This window comes from Eurytemora carolleeae, unplaced genomic scaffold (assembly GCF_000591075.1).
Source record: "Eurytemora carolleeae unplaced genomic scaffold, Eaff_2.0 scaffold1427, whole genome shotgun sequence".
Classification (NCBI taxonomy): domain Eukaryota; kingdom Metazoa; phylum Arthropoda; class Copepoda; order Calanoida; family Temoridae; genus Eurytemora; species Eurytemora carolleeae.
The window spans coordinates 66,241-75,362 of NW_019397312.1; the positions used below are offsets into that span (position 1 = coordinate 66,241).

Consider the following 9,122-nt stretch of genomic DNA (forward strand, 5'->3'; position numbering starts at 1 on the left):
GAGCCTTCACTTAATTTCTCACTCATTTATTTATTAATACATTAGATAAAATTGGTTACTAAAAAATCTCAAACGTATTATTAAATATCTTTCTTTACCAATTAATTTACAAAATGGCCGACAATAAATTCTTTATTTGTTAAAAATTGCGGATTTCTCTAGTGGGATAGAATTTATTTTCAATGCTGTCCTTGGTCAATACAATTTACAAACTATGTTCCTGCACTCTCATTGGAGAAATAAATGTACGGATATCCAAAGAGAGAGAAAAGGAGTGGATTAAGGACTAAAATTAAAAGTTTCCACAGTGGATATTATGATTAAGTAGTTTGGACACTCAGTATATTTAATCAATATTGAACGATCATTTTCGCGAAAATGAGGTTCAAAAATTTGAATTTCGCAAATATTTTTGATAAAAGTCTTGTCATATTTGCGAAAAAAAACTGTAATTTTGAGTTTCGAAAACTTTTTGAAAACCCTTATCATAATCATAAAATAGACAACATTTTCTTTTCTTTCACGAGGCAATTAAGTAGAAAATTAACTAAAACATAAATTTTATTTCTATTTTCTAGTAAACTTAAAAAAAAAACAGAACTATCTCCATGCATAAGTAAATCTTCTGCGGTTCGTTCCTCTATTTCTAAATTAAAATTCTTTTCAGCTTCTTAAACTTCCCAGTTCTTCTTTTATTGGTCCTTATATAATGCTCCAGGGCTTAACCTAGGCAAAAAGTGTGTGTTCTACGAATAAAGTTCTAAAAAGTGATCTTAAAATTTTTTATCACTCCACAGAAATTGATTTGCAAAAATGTATGTAATTAGCAAAATATTGAAAATAATCGCCCTGTTAACTTCTAACAAAGTAGAAATATTTTAAACTTGCCTGAATTCCGGGGCACAAGCTCCAATTTTGAACTTAACAACTATTGAATAAATGTTCTATTCATTAACAGCTTTTAAATGACTAGTGCCTTAACTTACCGTAAGTGTAATTTTAATCAGAAAGTACAGACATGTTATTTCATAAATTTATATCTGGCATATTTTCTATTTTTGTACATTTAAACCTTTATGAAAATAATACATGAAAAAATCTTTCCATGTTATTTCATATCATAAGATATTAACATTATTGCTAGTACTAAAATTTCTTATTTTCACCAAATATGTTTATTATGATTTAATAAAACTGTGCAATGTTGGAAACATCTGTCAAATTCAATAATTTACAGTTTCAGAGACAAGCTCATAACTGTTAATGGATTTTTTTTATCCATATATTTAAAAAATATATGTATGAATATTCTTTACCATAAGACATGAGTGCTTAAACCCAGTACTTACAAATTCTTCGATGTTTTGTAGGAATTATTGTTGAAGTAGAAGTAGTAGAAGTAATAGTTGTAGAAGTGGTTGATGTAGTTGTTGATGGTAAAGTTGATATAGTAGTTGATGTAGTAGTTGATGTAGTAGTTGATGATGTAGTTGATGTAGTAGTTGATGAAGTAGTTGATGAAGTAGTTGATGTAGTAGTTGATTTAGTAGTTGATGTAGTAATTGATGAAGTAGTTGATGTAGTAGTTGATGAAGTAGTTGATGAAGTAGCTGATGAAGTAGTTGATGTAGTAGTTGATGTAGTAGTTGATTTAGTAGTTGATGTAGTAGTTGATGTAGTAGTTGATGTAGGATATGATGAAGTAGCTAATGTAGAAGTTGATGTAGTAGCTAATATAGAAATTTTAGTAGAAGTTGATGCAATAGTAGATGTGGAACTAGATGTAGTCGAGCAATCTCTCATGAATCCAGTAATACCCTGAGCAGTTGAATATTCGACCCCTGTTCCATTCTTTAAAAAGCAGGTACTATTCTTGTCCCAGAAGAAGCTTTCACACATACTGTTTCATAATAATACGTTTATTCAAAGTTAGATTAGCACTCTGAGTGATGAAAGAATCATGCAAAACTTTTAAATCTTGATTGAAGTTTGGTTCACTTGAGCGAGGCCACCGGAGGGACATTTTTTCCAATAGAGGGTATTAATTAATTTTTTAATGACATGCTAATGGGGGGATAGTATTTAACACTTATCACATTAAATACTCCACCGGAGGGATGGTTTTTAACATTTAGGACACTAATTGCTCTATCAGATGGATGGTTATTAACACTCAGGACACTAATTGCTCTATCAGATGGATGGTTATTAATACTCAGGACACTAATTACTCCATCAGAGAAATGGTAATTAACACTTGGAACGGTAATAACTCCATTGCACCGGTGGTAATTAATACTCTGGTGGAGTAATTAGTGTCCTAATTTTTAATAATTACTCCGGTAACCTAATTATATGTTCTAAGTGTTAATTACCATGCCTCCTATGGAGTAATTAGTGTACTGAGACCTAATTACCATCCTTCTGATGGAGTAATTAGTGTCCTGAGTGCTAATTGCATCCCTCTGGTGGAGTAATTAGTGTCCTGAGTGTTATTTACCATCCCTCCGATGGAGTAGGTAGTGTCCCAAGTGTTAATTATCATCTCTCCGATGGATTAGTTAGTGTCCCAAGTGTCAATTACTATTCCTCCGCCTCTGGTAGAGTTATGAGTGTCCTGAGTGTTCTGCATGTTAATTATCATCCCTCCGATGGAGTAGTTAGTGTCCTGAGTGTTTATTCCTCCAGTAGGGTAAAAAGTGTACTGAGTGTTAATTACCATCTATTTTTTGGAGTAGTTAGTGTTCTGAGTGTTAATTACCATCCCTCCCGTGGAGTCATCAGTGTCCTGAGAGTTAACTACCTCTATTATTTGGAGTAATTTGTGTTCTGCGTGTTAATTACCAGCCCTCCGATGGAGTAGTTAGTGACCTGAGTGTTAATTACTATCCCTCCGTGGTAGAGTAATTTGTGTCCTGAGTGCTAATTATCATCTATTATTTGGAGTAGTTAGTGTCCTAAGTGTAAATTATCATTCCTCCGATAGAGTAATTACCATTGAATACAAAAACATTCCCTCTGGTGAGCGGGGGAAGGCAGGCGGCCATGAGCCACCACTATTTTAAAAAATCCAGCCGCGTCACGCAATACATATATATTTAGATCTCCATATTTCAGTGTTAATATGTAATAAGGATGATTTCTCTTACTGTAAACTGTAAAACTTTTTTTTTGCAAATCTAAATTCTGATTTTCACAAAAAATGGCTTATTTTTTAAAGCAATATGAATATAAAAAATGACGCACCATAAAATAAACGTCAGTTTTGAAGGGAACCCTTGTGTGAAAATGTGCAATGTGTTCAGAAAAAATTGCAAAAAACCCCGTTTTTTTACAAAATCTGTAACGCCTAAGTAATGACAGTAAATATTGTGATTTTTATAATATTTTCTTATTCTTCAGACTAACCTGAACAAATTGTCTCAGCTCCCTCAATACGAAAATTGACTTAGTTTACTTGCTAAAATCTAAATTAAACTACCTTTTTTTACAATTTTACAACTTCTTTAAATGTCGTCTTTTAAATGTGATGGCTATTTTAGATAAAGCATGGATAAAGAGACTGGTTGATGAGGTTGAGAGATGAGATGAGTTGCTTAATGAGTGATTTTTTGTTGTTTCTATTATTTTTATCACATACAGGGTTACCCACAAAGGATGAGACTGTCAAGACGACATGAAACTCTAAATCACGATTCCAAGGTTAAATTAAATCTTCTACCTTGAATACAATCTTTTAATAGCAATTATATATCTATTAGGCAAAGAAAGAAAGATGTTTACTATTGCAGAGAATAATAAATATAACTTCTCTGCAGTAGTCTCTGAAGTCTCATTCTTTTTGGGTAACCCTAAATGTCTGAGCCTAACAATATTTAAACCTATCGAATTTTGTTTTCTATAAAAAAGTTATGAGGAACGAAATTTCAATTGAATTGTAATGTGAGTGAGTGAGTGGAATGAGTGAGTGTGAGTGTGTAAGAGAGTAGATTTGCGTTAAGTGTGTATGATGAGGTGAGGGAGTGATGAAAAGACTGAATGAGTGATTGGATGAGGTGAGTGAATGAGTTATGAGGTGATTGGATGATGGGGGAGTTGGTTAATGAGTGATTTTAAGATAGATTAGTATAATGAGACAGTAATTGAATAATATTGTGATATTTGTGATATTTTAAAAAATAAAAATGTTTTAACTATGGCTTTAAGCATATCAAAAGAAAGCTAGGACCCAGGGAATACAGTAGTAGCAACGCATCCAGTGTTTGACTTTCTAACATACCTTTAATGACCTCCAAATTGAAAATGTTTTAACCATTGTATGCATATCAAACGAAAGCTAGGAACCCAGGGAATACAGTAGCAGCAACAAATCCATTGTTTGACCTTCTAATGACCTCTAACGACCTCTTATGACCTAAATGACCTCCAAAAATGGGTAACACTTTTTACACAAAAACAATTTTGTATCAATAAAAATGTGATTAAGTACCCCCAAAAAAAGTAAATTCTTTAGTTTGCAACATTAAAATAAATAAATAAAATTGTGTCACAATAATATTAACACTAGTGACACATGTTTCAAATAAACGTTTTATTGATTAAAGCAAATAGATCAATATGATGACACCACGCTCTACTGTATTGTCTGGGTTCCTAGCTTTTGATTGATATACATAAATCCTTATTCAAAAAATTTTCAATTTGGAGGTCATTACAGGTCGTTAGAGGTCATTAGAAAGTCAAACATTGGATTTGTTGCTGCCACTCGATTCTTTGTGGTTTAATAATCTTTGTTGACATGCCTAAAGCAATATTTAAATATTTTCATTGAGGTTATTATAGGTCGTTTTAGGTCATTAGAAGTTCAAACACTAGATTTGATGCTGCCACTGTATTCTCTAGTTCCTAGCTTTCGTTTGAAATACATACAATGGTTAAAACATTTTCAATTTGGAGGTCATTAAAGGTATGTTAGAAAGTCATTCGAGGTCGTAAGAGGTCATTAGAAGGTCAAACACTGGATTTGTTGCTGCTACTGTATTCCCTGGGTTTCTAGCTTTCGTTTGATATGCATAAAGCCATAGTTAAAACATTTTCATTTTTGGAGGTCATTTAGGTCATAAGAGGACGTTAAAGGACATAAGAAGGTCAATTACTGGATTTTTTGCTGCTACTATATCCTTGGGTTCCTAGCTTTCGTTTGATATGCATAAACCCATAGTTAAAACATTTTCATTTTTGGAGGTCATTTAGGTCATTAGAGGCCGTAAGAGGTCATTAAAAGGTCAAACACTGGATTTGTTGCTGCCACTGTATTCCCTGGGTTCCTAGCTTTCGTTTGATATGCATAAAGCCATATTTGAAATATTTTCTATTTGTGGAGGTCATAAGAGGTCATTAGAGGTCATTAAAATTCAATTTGATTTTATTTTAGAAATTTCGATCATTAATCAGGCGTGCAGCCAAAAAATTGGAAGATTTGAACCAAAAATGAACCCCCCCCCCTCTACATCAAATGTGCCATCTCCACCATCCCCTTTGTCAAAAATTTCATTGTAAAACAGTTTAAGAATTCAACACACAAAATATTTATCTTAAGAAAAAATGGTTTGAGTTGTGCTTTTTCGCGTGACACGGCTGGATTTTTTAAAGTCACACTTTAAAGGCCCTAAATATACCATTTAAAAAAGTAGTTTTGCCCGGTAGAGTAAAATGTGGTGATACGGAAGGGGAAATAGTGGTGGCTCATGGCTGCCGGAAGAGAAAAAAGCTAATATGTGGTACGGAAGGGGAAATAGTGGTGGCTCATGGCCGCCTGCCTTCCCCCGCTCCTCTGGTGGCCTCCGCTCCAGCGAAGGGGACCCAATATGCTGCTGCTTTAAACTTCAATCTCTCATTTTATTCCATATATTTTTTTATATTTCATTTTAAAGCTTAGCTAAGGTGTTTTAGTTTACTTTCAATGATTAAATTGTCCAGCTAAGAATTTTGAAAACATAATTGTTGTTTCAAAGGTTAAATGCGCTAGATTGATGTTTCTATATCTCTGTGTAAATACTTTTAAAAATGTTTTTTATGGCATTAATTTTCCTTAAGCGGCTACATTGGCACCCACACAAGCTGAAACTGTTAATTCCACCAACTGAAATAAATATAATTTCTTTTGTGATGTCAGATTTATTTTCAATGTTAAAAAGAGGAAAGGTCTTAATATTTCTGCTTAAAGTGAAATATACCTTCTAGAAAAGTTATCCCTTTGTATTCTATATCTTGTTCAGAACAATATTCTCTGTTAGGACAACCTGAAAACTATTGCTCGAAGATTTTTGGTCAAAGCTAAAATATTTGAGGTATAGATAAATTTTAAAATAAATAGAACGAATTTGAAATATTATTGTAAATGTGATTCCAACTGTGATTTTTTGTTTTCTGAGATTCAAACATTTAGATTGTTTGTATCTTAGATATTAACTTAATTTTTTTACGAAAGGAAATAACCTGATTCTCTTAGGCTTTTATCCCTCTCAGAACAGTTATAGACCCTGTTATGCAAGATGGACATAATGTGTGAGGCGTGTATTCTGGTTTGCACCAGCAGCCCCTTCTTGGAATGAAAGTAAATCTCTCGCTGACCCAATATTTATTCTCAATTTTGTTTTGTTTCTTTAGAGTTTAGAAAAAATGTCTCATTTGAGTAAGATAAATGGACAAATCCGTTATTTTCTGTTTTCATTATTTGCTTTTTCTTTTTACAAACAAAGAGTATTTTTTACATTTAAGAGTCTTTACAATAATCTGAAAGTTTATAAAAAGTTTAAAATTTTTCATTAGTTGATGGGATTTTCAATAGAAAATATAAGCATTGCCATACCAGTGATGTCGCATAGTAGTTTTCACCATATCCTCTTGTCTTACTACTAACATATATTCAGCCAACTCAAAGTGTCAAAACAAAATATTATTTTGAGATTAAAAATGTCCTGATGTTTTTACAAAGGCAACTGCATTCAGAGATTGTCGTAACAGTTTGATCGTCTAAATTATATTGCAGGATAAATTTCAACTTAACAAATAAAATAGAACTGTTAAATGTATTTTGTTCCTACATTTTAAGTCACAGTATGGAAAGTTTATTCCTGGTAAAAAGCATTCATTCTGCACACAGTTTTCTAAAGAAAACAAAACAATTATGTTATTATGTTCAAAAATGACATATAACCTTTATAGTTATATAAGAGATATTTATTTAGAGTTAAAAAAGAAAAAAAGATTACAACTCACTGGTAATAAGTGCACTTGGACTTATATTTAAAGCGTTTATATTATTGCAATTTGTGCAATTTGTAAGTTTGCATGAAGTAGATACTATAGGCTTCAATCAGTATAATTTTTAAAAGACTTTCGACATTATGCACAAAGTGTAAAATTGATAGTCATAGCTGTTAAAGTTGTTTTTTAAACAAAGTTAGCTATGCTTTGAATAATTGATTTTTCTTTCATAAATGAATAATTAAAACTTAATCCAACTTCATAAATTTAATGAATATTTTAATATATAATTCCTTCTTCTCAAATACTTTATTAAACAAATACATTTATAAAATTATAAATTAATGATTAAAACTTGATTCAAACCGATTTTATAAATTTACTCAATATTTAAATCAGGTTAGGCTTAAAAACAAGTGGAATTAATGCTTTAAAAAAAAGATGATTTATTATGAATTTATTATATACTAGGCTTTTAGGGCGCTTCGCGCCCATCTTCTATTTCAACTTTTAATGGTGGCTTTATCTCTGAACATCTTCTCTTTGTACAGTATTAAACAAAAACAAAAAAAGTTTGCGGATTTCATAATATTTTTTTGCACATTTTCAAATTTGTTCAAAAATAAAAAACTTTTAAACACAAATTTTTAAAATTTTGATCATTAATACACCTTCCCTGGGGTCACGTGAGGTCCCACAAAACATTTGGGCCCGATCGGTTCAGCCGTTTTGACGTTTATTGGATACAAACAAACAAACAGACAGACAAGCCAAATTTATATATAGATTTATTGTATCTATTATATAATTTGAAATCGAATTTTCAACCCTATTGATATTGATTCATATTTGCCCTAAATTAAACTTGAAATGACTATTGAGACTCTTGTGACTCGACAATTTATAGGAATAATTTTAAGAAAATATCTGTGGAAATAATTATGGACCAATTACCAAAATTTTTGAATGTGTTGCCGCACTATTCACCTTATAGTTTTAATACTATATATGATTACCTTCTGCTGTAGAATCTATTGCTATTGGTTTACTTGTTGGTGTTAAAGTAGTGCGCTCAAGACAATTATATGCACCAGATATAGTTTGCCCTTGAAACATCGTAATCCAAACACAAGTACTTATATACAACAATATTTTTGGTTTATGACCCCACATGGTCATATTCCAAGCCCCAACTAAAAGTAACTATGTATACTTTCCCTTCCAACAGAGGCTGCAGTGTTGTTCTCATCAGTTCTTTCTACCCTAAATTTGAACAATTGCAATACAAATATGTAGATATTATAGATCTTATAGCGAATTGCAAACAAACCTTACTAACCTGAAAACCTAAAAATACCAAAGTCTCTTTATAGGTATACGTATTAATAGGTATTTTTATGTATAAATACGTATGCTCAACTTTTGGGCAAAGAACTTACGTATATTTTTTTAGGGTTTAAAAGTTTGATGCAAGCCTAAAAATACATATATTTTCCTAAATTTCATACCAAGTACTATCTCAAAGTTTTTAGATTTTTATTCTCTTTATAGGTATACGTATTAATAGGTATTTTTATGTATAAATACGTATGCTCAACTTTTGGCCAAAGAACTTACGAATATTTACATATTTTTACGTATTTATCATACCAAGCAATTTTTTTTAATGCTTTGGTTTTCCAGAAATGTATTTATACGAAAAATTACGTATACTTTTTACCAAGTAATTTTTCTAAATTTGTAGGTTTTTATTTTATGTATTTTTACGTATTTTTATGGTTTTTCTTTACCTTAGAAGTTGTATTTTTTTAGGGTTTAAAAGTTTGATGCAAGCCTAAAAATACATATATTTT

General features: G+C 31.3%; 1 long non-coding RNA gene across 1 annotated transcript; it reads right to left on the reverse strand.

The window, feature by feature from the left end:
• Window positions 1-6,091: 6,091 nt before the first annotated feature.
• On the reverse strand, window positions 6,092-8,677 carry LOC111713442 (uncharacterized). The gene is made up of 5 exons (XR_002767694.1): window positions 8,286-8,677; window positions 7,107-7,169; window positions 6,499-7,035; window positions 6,237-6,302; window positions 6,092-6,142 (listed from the first exon to the last, which is right to left on the reverse strand). It is a non-coding gene; the product is annotated as an uncharacterized LOC111713442 (long non-coding RNA).
• Between the last annotated feature and the right edge of the window lie 445 nt (window positions 8,678-9,122).